Source organism: Salvelinus alpinus, chromosome 18, assembly GCF_045679555.1.
Source record: "Salvelinus alpinus chromosome 18, SLU_Salpinus.1, whole genome shotgun sequence".
Classification (NCBI taxonomy): Eukaryota; Metazoa; Chordata; class Actinopteri; order Salmoniformes; family Salmonidae; genus Salvelinus; species Salvelinus alpinus.
The window spans coordinates 48,470,421-48,483,827 of NC_092103.1; the positions used below are offsets into that span (position 1 = coordinate 48,470,421).

Genomic DNA, 13,407 nt, shown 5'->3' on the forward strand with positions numbered 1-13,407 from the left:
TGATCATTTCATTATTTCATTATTTCATCATTTCACCACCGAGTGGGGTGGTGCATCCGCTGATTGGTGAGCATGCTTTTGCGGCACAGTCGATAGCGCGCCGGACCTCGGGCTAGGAGGTCGAGGGTTCGAGACCTGCTCCCTGCCTGTTTCATTACCCTCTTCACCACACAATGCGGACGGATTACTTGATTGTTGGAGTCAATTTAAACAAGAGCAGATGCTTTATTCAGGGAGAAGTTACTGTAAATGAGATGCTTTCTTCAGGGAGAAGTTACTGTAAATGAGGTGCTTTCTTCAGGGAGAAGTTACTGTAAATGAGATGCTTTATTCAGGGAGAAGTTACTGTAAATTCACAACTTAGATAAAAAGAATAAAGCAATATCTTCACTTGACTCCTAATGGAGCATCGGTAATATCACTGTCTCTCTAGCTAGCAGGTCTCAGACAGTAATATCACATTCATTAAACACCAGACAACAGCTCCACCATCATACCAAAACCTATGATGATATCACTGTCTCTCTAGCTAGCAGGTCTCAGACAGTAATATCACATTCATTAATCTTAAAATTCTTAGGGCTATGGTCTATTTTCCTGAATTTCCATCTGACTGACGTGCCCAAAGTAAACTGCCTGTTACTCAGGCCCAGAAGCCAGGATATGCATATAATTGGTAGCATTGGATAGAAAACACTTTGAAGCTTGTAGAAATGTTAAGATAATGTATGAGACTAAAACACAATTGATATGGCAGGCGAAAATCCAAAGAAAAACCAACCTGATTTTTTTATTTTTGGAGCTCCCAGGCTCTTATAATGGAAAGCTATGGGTTCTATGTAATTCCGGCTCCCAGATTGCAATTCCTATGGCTTCCACTAGATGTCAACAGCCTTTGTTGATTGTTTCAGGCTTGTTTCTTCAAAAACGAGGAAGAATTTTTTGGTTTTGTACAAAGAGTCCCGGTACAATATCAGTCTGTTGGCGCGCGACAAAGAGGACGCGTGTTTACTCATTTTACTTTTCTATTGAACACACTACTTTCCGTATGAAATATTATAGTTTATTTACATTTTAGGATACCTGAGGATGAAATAAAAACGTAGTTTGACTTGCTTGAACAAAGTTTAGCGGTAGCTTTTTGGACTCCTTTGTCTGCATGTTGAACGAGTGGATTACTGAAATCGATGGCGCCAACTAAAACCGACTTTTTGGATTTAAAGAAGGATTTTATCTAACAAAACGACCATTCATGTTGTAGCTGGGACCCTTGGGATTGCAAACAGAGGAAGATTTTCAAAAGTAAAAGATTTATTTAATCGCTATTTGTGATTTTATGAAGCCTGTGCTGGTTGAAAAATATGTTGATGAGGGGCGCAATTCTGAAACATTTGTATGGTATGCTTTCGCCGTAAAGCCTATTGTAAATCGGACAATGCAGTTAGATTAACAAGAATTTAAGCTTTAAAATGATATAAAATACTTCTATGTTCATAAATGTTTAATATTACGATTATTTATTTGAATTGCGTGCCCTCCAATTTCAGGGCACGCTAGCGGGACGCCTAGCCTTAAACACCAGACACCAGCTCCACAATCATACCAAAACCTACAGCTTCCTACACCAGACAACAGCTCCACGATGATATCAAAAGGGCACTAAGCGAAGATGCTGTACCAAGGACAGTGTTTGATTGACATCCCTGTCTGCCAAGCAGCCACTCATGTCTCCTGTGATTGAGATTAAGGCATTATGGGTTGTAAAGTGTCTTGGCTTGGCGAGAGGGCACAGTCCTAGAGATCTTTGGGTATGTTACTACCAGCCAGAGTGAGTACCTAATGGAGCCCTATTTCCTATATAATGGACTATATTTTAACCAGAGACTACTGCCAGGGAGGGCTAAGACTGTGTTACTAACGTGGCCCTCTGCCATCTGCCACCACCGAGCCAACAAAGCACACTGACTGACTTCTCAGCAGAGCCTAAATCCCAGCTCTGTGTGGCAGACAGGTCTCTACTGATGGCCAGTGGTGTGTGGTGTGTGACAGTGTGGGGTGAGGTAGCAGTGGGCTGAGCAGGCAGACAGGCTCCTTGAAAAAACGTATACTAAAAATGTGGAAATCAATCAATACGCCATCATTAATACAATAGAAAAATCGAATTATTTATTATTTAAATTGCGTGAGCTACGGAGAGAAACCAAATTGTTCAGTTTGAGAGAGAGCGAGAGAGAGAGCAAGAGAGAGAGAGAGCAGCAGAGAGAGAGACAGGAGAGAGAGAGAGAGACAGTAGAGAGAGAGAGACAGTGGAGAGAGAGAGAGAGACAGGAGAGAGAGAGAGAGAGACAGGAGAGAGAGAACAGCAGAGAGAGAGACAGGAGAGAGAGAGAGACAGTAGAGAGAGAGACAGGAGAGAGCAGCAGAGAAAGAGAGAGACAGGAGAGAGAGAGAGTGAGAGGGAGGGGTTGTCAAGACTCAACAAATCAGCTGAACATCTTAAAGATATGAAGGCTCAAGACAATATTTCTTAAACTTAAAGAAAGTAAATAATTTATCCCAAACTAAATGTAAGTGTTGATATTAGTTGTCAGGAGTCTTTAATTCACCATTATGGTGTTTATACGTATTTCTAATACATTTTATAATATATAGTAAGTAGATATTTTCTAGGACTCCTAAGACATTACTTATCTCTACTTTTTAAGATGCAAAATGGTTGAAAAAAATATCTCTATGCCTTGATTTCCCCCCAAAAAAATATAAACTCATGATCTTCAACAGGTTGGTGCCCATGGGCCTTTTCCACATGGAAATGCCCACATCTTTCATTCATTTAGTCAGTTCTACGGTGCTACTTTTAATTGAAGCAGTCCTAGTCATAGCTTGCCAGACCCTGACACAGAAGGGACAATACCTTGCCAATCCCTGTTATTAAAACACACTGGTCTAGCGAGCTAACACAAGCCAGGGATTTAAATAGAGATGTTAAGTCCTTGCCCCCTCATATCCATCCTCTCCTCTCTACCACAGTACACCTCTTCTTCTCATACCGTCAGCCCTGCAGCCATTCTCCTGGGTGGTGTATTTAAAGCAGCCATTCTCCTGGGTGGTGTATTTAAAGCAGCCTTTCTCCTGGGTGGTGTATTTAAAGCAGCCATTCTCCTGGGTGGTGTATTTAAAGCAGCTATTCTCCTGGGTGGTGTATTTAAAGCAGTCATTCTCCTGGGTGGTGTATTTAAAGCAGCTATTCTCCTGGGTGGTGTATTTAAAGCAGCCATTCTCCTGGGTGGTGTATTTAAAGCAGCTATTCTCCTGGGTGGTGTATTTATAGCAGCCATTCTCCTGGGTGGTGTATTTAAAGCAGCCATTCTCCTGGGTGGTGTATTTAAAGCAGCCATTCTCCTGGGTGGTGTATTTAAAGCAGCTATTCTCCTGGGTGGTGTATTTAAAGCAGTCATTCTCCTGGGTGGTGTATTTAAAGCCGCCATTCTCCTGGGTGGTGTATTTAAAGCAGCTATTCTCCTGGGTGGTGTATTTATAGCAGCCATTCTCCTGGGTGGTGTATTTAAAGCAGTCATTCTCCTGGGTGGTGTATTTAAAGCCGCCATTCTCCTGGGTGGTGTATTTAAAGCCGCCATTCTCCTGGGTGGTGTATTTAAAGCAGCTATTCTCCTGGGTGGTGTATTTAAAGCAGCCATTCTCCTGGGTGGTGTATTTAAAGCAGCCATTCTCCTGGGTGGTGTATTTAAAGCAGCCATTATCCTGGGTGGTGTATTTAAAGCAGCCATTCTCCTGGGTGGTGTATTTAAAGCCCTCCAAGTCTTACATTCAAAATCCCACCCTATTCCCTTTTATAGTGCACTACTTTTGACCAGGGCCCTTAGAGAATAGGGTGCCCTTTGGAACGCAGTCCTTGGCATTCATCGCTCATTAATGACTAAGTCTTGACTATTGGCTGTCTGCAGAGAGAAGTCAATAAGCTATTCAGTCACCCAAGCCCATATGCTATCCCACCTGCTGAAATCAATGACACTATAATCTCCTTCACCAGCAGTGGTACATCACCAATGAGCCGTCACAAGAGTCTGGATGGCAATCTACATGTCTCTTTCCCCGTCACTATCTCTCTAGCTAGCAGGTCTCAGAAACATCACACACACACACACACACACACACACTTGGACAGATATCACAAGTGCAATACAAAATAAAGAGCAAAAACTTTGGAACCCTCAGTGCTGAGTAGTTCAGAACATTGGAACCCTCAGTGCTGAGTAGTTCAGAACATTGGAACCCTCAGTGCTGAGTAGTTCAGAACATTGGAACCCTCAGTGCTGAGTAGTTCAGAACATTGGAACCCTCAGTGCTGAGTAGTTCAGAACATTGGAACCCTCAGTGCTGAGTAGTTCAGAACATTGGAACCCTCAGTGCTGAGTAGTTCAGAACATTGGAACCCTCAGTGCTGAGTAGTTCAGAACATTGGAACCCTCAGTGCTGAGTAGTTCAGAACATTGGAACCCTCAGTGCTGAGTAGTTCAGAACATTGGAACCCTCAGTGCTGAGTAGTTCAGAACATTGGAACCCTCAGTGCTGAGTAGTTCAGAACATTGGAACCCTCAGTGCTGAGTAGTTCAGAACATTGGAACCCTCAGTGCTGAGTAGTTCAGAACATTGGAACCCTCAGTGCTGAGTAGTTCAGAACATTGGAACCCTCAGTGCTGAGTAGTTCAGAACATTGGAACCCTCAGTGCTGAGTAGTTCAGAACATTGGAACCCTCAGTGCTGAGTAGTTCAGAACATTGGAACCCTCAGTGCTGAGTAGTTCAGAACATTGGAACCCTTAGTGCTGAGTAGTTCAGAACATTGGAACCCTTAGTGCTGAGTAGTTCAGAACATTGGCCATTGCCTAATCCTGGAATAGTTTGTGGTATTTTAAATACATTTTTCACTGACAAGACACACACACACACATACACACAACACACCTCCATGTTTATACGGCTCCCAGGTTGAGCCTCTGAACAGCATGTCTTCCTCCTCTCATTGGCTGTAAAATACATCTCTATCACTACACATATCATCTATGATAATACATCTCTATCATTACACATACCATCTATGATAATACATCTCTATCATTACACATACCATCTATGATAATACATCTCTATCAGTACACATACCATCTATGATAATACATCTCTATCAGTACACATACCATCTATGATAATACATCTCTATCACTACACATACCATCTATGATAATACATCTCTATCATTACACATACCATCTATGATAATACATCTCTATCAGTACACATACCATCTATGGTAATACATCTCTATCAGTACACATACCATCTATGATAATACATCTCTATCATTACACATACCATCTATGATAATACACCTATATCATTACACATACCATCTATGATAATACATCTCTATCATTACACATACCATCTATGATAGTACATCTCTATCACGATCGTCGTAACTTTGAGGAAGAGGGGACCAAGGCGCAGCGTGAGAGAAATACATCTTCTTTTATTTTCAGAAGACGAAACCGAACACTTTTACAAAACACGACCGTGAAGCTACAAACGTTAGTGCATACACAAGCTACAAACGTTAAACATAGACAATTACCCACAAAAGCCTACTGCCTATGGCTGCCTTAAATATGGCTCCCAATCAGAGACAATGAATGACAGCTGTCTCTGATTGAGAACCATTCAGGCAACCATAGACTTACCTAGACACCGACACTCAACACAAACCCATACACTCTACCAAAACCCCCTATACCATACAACCACCCCAGACGAGACAACTATACACAAACATCCCACCTGTCACACCCTGACCTAACCAAAATATTACAGAAAACAAAGATAACTAAGGCCAGGGCGTGACAATCTCTATCATTACACATACCATCTATGGTAATACATCTCTATCATTACACATACCATCTATGGTAATACATCTCTATCAGTACACATACCATCTATGATAATACATCTCTATCATTACACATACCATCTATGATAATACAGATAATAACAATAGCACACATCTACTCAGCTTCTCTTTTCATTTTTATTTTAAGTTTAGAACAAATACTGTGTGAGGGAATGTTCTGTGTGCTTAATACTGTGTGAGGGAATGTTCTGTGTGCTTAATACTGAGTGAGGGAATGTCCTGTGTGCTTAATACTGTGTGAGGGAATGTTCTGTGTGCTTAATACTGTGTGAGGGAATGTTCTGTGTGCTTAATACTGTGTGAGGGAATGTTTTGTGTGCGTAATACTGTGTGAGGGAATGTTCTGTGTGCTTAATACTGAGTGAGGGAATGTTCTGTGTGCTTAATACTGTGTGAGGGAATGTTCTGTGTGCTTAATACTGTGTGAGGGAATGTTCTGTGTGCTTAATACTGTGTGAGGGAATGTTCTGTGTGCTTAATACTGTGTGAGGGAATGTTCTGTTTGCTTAATACTGAGTGAGGGAGTGTTCTGTGTGCTTAATACTGTGTGAGGGAATGTTCTGTGTGCTTAATACTGTGTGAGGGAATGTTCTGTGTGCTTAATACTGTGTGAGGGAATGTTTTGTGTGCGTAATACTGTGTGAGGGAATGTTCTGTGTGCTTAATACTGAGTGAGGGAATGTTCTGTGTGCTTAATACTGTGTGAGGGAATGTTCTGTGTGCTTAATACTGTGTGAGGGAATGTTCTGTGTGCTTAATACTGTGTGAGGGAATGTTCTGTGTGCTTAATACTGTGTGAGGGAATGTTCTGTTTGCTTAATACTGAGTGGGGGAATGTTCTGTGTGCTTAATACTGTGTGAGGGAATGTTCTGTGTGCTTAATACTGAGTGAGGGAATGTTCTGTGTGCTTAATACTGTGTGAGGGAATGTTCTGTGTGCTTAATACTGGGTGAGGGAATGTTCTGTGTGCTTAATACTGTGTGAGGGAATGTTCTGTGTGCTTAATACTGAGTGAGGGAATGTTCTGTGTGCTTAATACTGTGTGAGGGAATGTTCTGTGTGCGTAATACTGTGTGAGGGAATGTTCTGTATGCTTAATACTGTGTGAGGGAATGTTCTGTGTGCTTAATACTGTGTGAGGGAATGTTCTGTGTGCGTAATACTGTGTGAGGGAATGTTCTGTATGCTTAATAAGGCATAAATTCAGTGAAATAATAGGTTTACCGCTGAAGACATATGGTTTGAAGTCTGGACGCATTGCTTCAGTTGATATGGCAGCGCAGTCTGCACGCTTTCAGGAGATGAATGAGAAACACGGATTTGTCCCAAATGGCACCCTATTCCATATATAGTGCACTACTTTCACCCTATTCCCTATATAGTGCACTACTTTCTCCCTATTCCCTATATAGTGCACTACTTTCACCCTATTCCCTATATAGTGCACTACTTTCACCCTATTCCATATATAGTGCACTACTTTCACCCTATTCCATATATAGTGCACTACTTTCACCCTATTCCATATATAGTGCACTACTTTCACCCTATTCCCTGTATATTGCACAACCTTCACCCTATTCCCTGTATAGTGCACTACTTTCACCCTATTCCCTGTATAGTACACAACCTTCACCCTAATCCTTAAGTAGTGCACTATTAGAGAATAGGGTTCAATTTGGGACGGGCCCTGCTGTAAGGAAAAACAAGCAGACTGAAATTAGGCAGAAAAACAGATCCTGTTCTCTTGACAAATAAAGAGCAGTAAACAGATGGATGGAGGACTGACTGTCAGCTGGTGAGTTGGTTCCCATACATTAAAGATAAGTAAACAGATGGATGTCTATGGAGGACTGACTGTCAGCTGGTGAGTTGGTTCCCATACATTAAAGAGCAGTAAACAGATGGATGTCTATGGAGGACTGACTGTCAGCTGGTGAGTTGGTTCCCATACATTAAAGAGCAGTAAACAGATGGATGTCTATGGAGGACTGACTGTTAGCTGGTGAGTTGGTTCCCATACATTAAAGAGAAGTAAACAGATGGATGTCTATGGAGGACTGACTGTTAGCTGGTGAGTTGGTTCCCATACATTAAAGAGAAGTAAACAGATGGATGTCTATGGAGGACTGACTGTTAGCTGGTGAGTTGGTTCCCATACGTTAAAGAGCAGTAAACAGATGGATGTCTATGGAGGACTGACTGTTAGCTGGTGAGTTGATTCTCATACGTTTGATTTTAAGTTAACGATGGTTTGAGATATTACAGGGATTCAATCTCTTTCAAACACTACTGTCTACATCTCTGTGTTCCTGGTGGCCTAGTCCCAGATAACACCCTTTCCCCTGTATAGTGGGAATCGGGAATATCTTGTTATTTGGGACGTATGTATTCTCTAGTGCTACTGAGTGTCTGAGCGAATTTACAAGGCAGAAACTTCCAAGTAGGACTAAAGCAAACATTGTGATGATTACTCTCCGGCAGGGATCCTGGCTTCGGCTGGCTGTTCATGAAGTGATATTATATGTGAGTCTACAAGCCAACAACATGTCAATAAAATGAATCTGTATGTTTCTGAGAGAGTCTACAAGTCAACATCATGTTAATAAAGTGATACTTTCTGTTTCTGAGAGAGTCTACAAGCCAACATGTTAATAAAGTGATACTTTATGTTTCTGAGAGAGTCTACAAGCCAACATCATGTTAATAAAGGGATACTTTCTGTTTCTGAGAGAGTCTACAAGCCAACATCATGTTAATAAAGGGATACTTTATGTTTCTGAGAGAGTCTACAAGCCAACATCATGTTAATAAAGTGATACTTTCTGTTTCTGAGAGAGTCTACAAGCCAACAACATGTTAATAAAGGGATACTTTATGTTTCTGAGAGAGTCTACAAGCCAACATCATGTTAATAAAGGGATACTTTATGTTTCTGAGAGAGTCTACAAGCCAACATCATGTTAATAAAGTGATACTTTCTGTTTCTGAGAGAGTCTACAAGCCAACAACATGTTAATAAAGGGATACTTTATGTTTCTGAGAGAGTCTACAAGCCAACAACATGTTAATAAAGGGATACTTTATGTTTCTGAGAGAGTCTACAAGCCAACATCATGTCAATAAAGTGATACTTTCTGTTTCTGAGAGAGTCTACAAGCCAACAACATGTTAATAAAGGGATACTTTCTGTTTCTGAGAGAGTCTACAAGCCAACAACATGTTAATAAAGGGATACTTTCTGTTTCTGAGAGAGTCTACAAGCCAACAACATGTTAATAAAGGGATACTTTATGTTTCTGAGACAGTCTACATTCTCAGACTCATTCCCAGTGACACACACACCAGCCTTTAAGTTCCATCTGCGTATCTCAAACTCAGAGAGTGCTCCAGGAAATGCAGTATCCTGTAGGTAAAGACGGAATGTCGGGAAAAACGTGGGCTACTAAATGTCTGTTTTTCAAGTCTACAGAGGTTTATGAGTTCTCTTCTCATTCAGGAAAATTTACTATGGCTATGTTTAGACTGGAAGCACAATTATATATATTTTTTCTCCCTCTAATTGGTATTTTATATGATATAATAGACTTTATTGTCTCAAAATTTGACTTGGACAATAGAGAGTGCTGCTGCGTCCACATACACATTGTACATCAATACATAGAATAAATTGAGAGTAAAATTCCATCATATACGCACACAAAGAAAGTGAATTAGTTCATGACAGGCGAGGCTGTGACTAGGTGGCAGCTCCACATGGTGGAGGCCTTCCAGAGCTGTTCTGACCAATTAGATCACATCTGATTTGAAAAAGACCTGATGTGATTGGTCAAAAGACAAATTAGCGGGGGGAAAAAAGATCAGAATTGGGCTGCCTGTCTAAAAGTAGCCATATTAGCTTAAAAACGAATACATATTTTAATGTAGGCTACAGCTAGGTATATGTTCCTTAAGTTGGATGTGTTTTTACAATATAGCTACAGCATCTCAACATAGGCTTACCATCTGTTCACTGTTATAGAACACATTCATTATCATAGTTTATTCCTTACGTAACACCATTCATTATCATACAGGTTAGTCCTTACGTAACACCATTCATTATCATAGTTTATTCCTTACGTAACACCATTCATTATCATACAGGTTAGTCCTTACGTAACACCATTCATTATCATACAGGTTAGTCCTTAAGTAACACCATTCATTATCATACAGGTTAGTCCTTCTGTAACACATTTTATTATCATACAGGTTAGTCCTTCTGTAACACATTTCATTATCATATTAATTATTCCTTCTGTAACACATTTCATTATCATATTAATTATTCCTTATGTAACACATTTCATTATCATATTAATTATTCCTTATGTAACACCATCCATTATCATACAGTTTAGTCCTTATGTAACACATTTCATTATCATACAGGTTAGTCCTTAAGTAACACCATTCATTATCATACAGGCTATTCCTTACGTAACACCATTCATTATCATACAGGTTAGTCCTTACGTAACACCATTCATTATCATACAGGTTAGTCCTTATGTAACACATTTCATTATCATACAGGTTAGTCCTTAAGTAACACCATTCATTATCATACAGGCTATTCCTTACGTAACACCATTCATTATCATACAGGTTAGTCCTTACGTAACACCATTCATTATCATACAGGTTAGTCCTTACGTAACACCACGATGAAAAGCTGTCACAGCCCAGCACATCACTCAGTGAAGTGAACTAGTTTAGAACAGCCCAGAAAAACTTCCCCCCGTCGTATCCAATTAGCATGTCTACTTTATGAAAACTGCCCCTAATTGGATATGATTCATAAAGGCAGCAAACAACATGGCCACATAATGCCATCACCACTAATGCTGTTGATGATGTGTCACTCAAATGCTGATTCAAGCCTTGAGGTCCATTATGACAACTGTCAAACAACATTCTTCAAATCAAGGACAGAATCGTGCGCTCACTGCTCACACACTCCAGGCAACACTAGACATACAAAGTGCTTCCTGCCATACTGGACTCTGATTAGCTGGGATGTTTTCAACCTGCTTCCTGCAGTACTGGACTCTGATTAGGCTGGGATGTTTTCAACCTGCTTCCTGCCATACTGGACTCTGATTAGCTGGGATGTTTTCAACCTGTTTCCTGCCATACTGGACTCTGATTAGCTGGGATGTTTTCAACCTGCTTCCTGCCATACTGGACTCTGATTAGGCTGGGATGTTTTCAACCTGCTTCCTGCCATACTGGACTCTGATTAGCTGGGATGTTTTCAACCTGCTTCCTGCCATACTGGACTCTGATTAGCTGGGATGTTTTCAACCTGCTTCCTGCCATACTGGACTCTGATTAGCTGGGATGTTTTCAACCTGCTTCCTGCCATACTGGACTCTGATTAGGCTGGGATGTTTTCAACCTGCTTCCTGCCATACTGGACTCTGATTAGCTGGGATGTTTTCAACCTGCTTCCTGCCATACTGGACTCTGATTAGCTGGGATGTTTTCAACCTGTTTCCTGCCATACTGGACTCTGATTAGCTGGGATGTTTTCAACGTGCTTCCTGCAATACTGGACTCTGATTAGCTGGGATGTTTTCAACCTGCTTCCTGCCATACTGGACTCTGATTAGCTGGGATGTTTTCAACCTGCTTCCTGCCATACTGGACTCTGATTAGCTGGGATGTTTTCAACCTGCTTCCTGCCATACTGGACTCTGATTAGGCTGGGATGTTTTCAACCTGTTTCCTGCCATACTGGACTCTGATTAGGCTGGGATGTTTTCAACCTGCTTCCTGCCATACTGGACTCTGATTAGGCTGGGATGTTTTCAACCTGCTTCCTGCCATACTGGACTCTGATTAGCTGGGATGTTTTCAACCTGCTTCCTGCAGTACTGGACTCTGATTAAGCTGGGATGTTTTCAACCTGCTTCCTGCCATACTGGACTCTGATTAGCTGGGATGTTTTCAACCTGCTTCCTGCAGTACTGGACTCTGATTAGGCTGGGATGTTTTCAACCTGCTTCCTGCAGTACTGGACTCTGATTAGCTGGGATGTTTTCAACCTGCTTCCTGCTATACTGGACTCTGATTAGGCTGGGATGTTTTCAACCTGCTTCCTGCCATAGTGGACTCTGATTAGCTGGGATGTTTTCAACCTGTTTCCTGCCATACTGGACTCTGATTAGCTGGGATGTTTTCAACCTGCTTCCTGCCATACTGGACTCTGATTAGGCTGGGATGTTTTCAACCTGTTTCCTGCCATACTGGACTCTGATTAGCTGGGATGTTTTCAACCTGCTTCCTGCCATACTGGACTCTGATTAAGCTGGGATGTTTTCAACCTGCTTCCTGCTATACTGGACTCTGATTAGGCTGGGATGTTTTCAACCTGCTTCCTGCCATACTGGACTCTGATTAAGCTGGGATGTTTTCAACCTGCTTCCTGCTATACTGGACTCTGATTAGGCTGGGATGTTTTCAACCTGCTTCCTGCCATACTGGACTCTGATTAGCTGGGATGTTTTCAACCTGTTTCCTGCCATACTGGACTCTGATTAGCTGGGATGTTTTCAACCTGCTTCCTGCCATAGTGGACTCTGATTAGCTGGGATGTTTTCAACCTGTTTCCTGCCATACTGGACTCTGATTAGCTGGGATGTTTTCAACCTGCTTCCTGCCATACTGGACTCTGATTAGGCTGGGATGTTTTCAACCTGCTTCCTGCCATACTGGACTCTGATTAGCTGGGATGTTTTCAACCTGTTTCCTGCCATACTGGACTCTGATTAGCTGGGATGTTTTCAACCTGCTTCCTGCCATAGTGGACTCTGATTAGCTGGGATGTTTTCAACCTGTTTCCTGCCATACTGGACTCTGATTAGCTGGGATGTTTTCAACCTGCTTCCTGCCATACTGGACTCTGATTAAGCTGGGATGTTTTCAACCTGCTTCCTGCCATACTGGACTCTGACTAGGCTGGGATGTTTTCAACCTGCTTCCTGCTATACTGGACTCTGATTAGCTGGGATGTTTTCAACCTGCTTCCTGCCATACTGGACTCTGATTAGGCTGGGATGTTTTCAACCTGCTTCCTGCCATACTGGACTCTGATTAGGCTGGGATGTTTTCAACCTGCTTCCTGCCATACTGGACTCTGATTAGCTGGGATGTTTTCAACCTGTTTCCTGCCATACTGGACTCTGATTAGCTGGGATGTTTTCAACCTGCTTCCTGCCATACTGGACTCTGATTAGCTGGGATGTTTTCAACCTGCTTCCTGCCATACTGGACTCTGATTAGCTGGGATGTTTTCAACCTGCTTCCTGCAGTACTGGACTCTGATTAGCTGGGATGTTTTCAACCTGCTTCCTGCCATACTGGACTCTGAT

At 41.7% G+C, this 13,407-nt stretch overlaps 1 protein-coding gene across 1 annotated transcript in view; it reads right to left on the reverse strand.

Moving 5' to 3' along the window:
* Nucleotides 1–13,407, reverse strand: part of LOC139544425 (netrin receptor DCC-like) — a 653,665-nt gene that overhangs the window by 624,106 nt on the left and 16,152 nt on the right. The gene's annotated exons all lie outside the window — the stretch shown is intronic.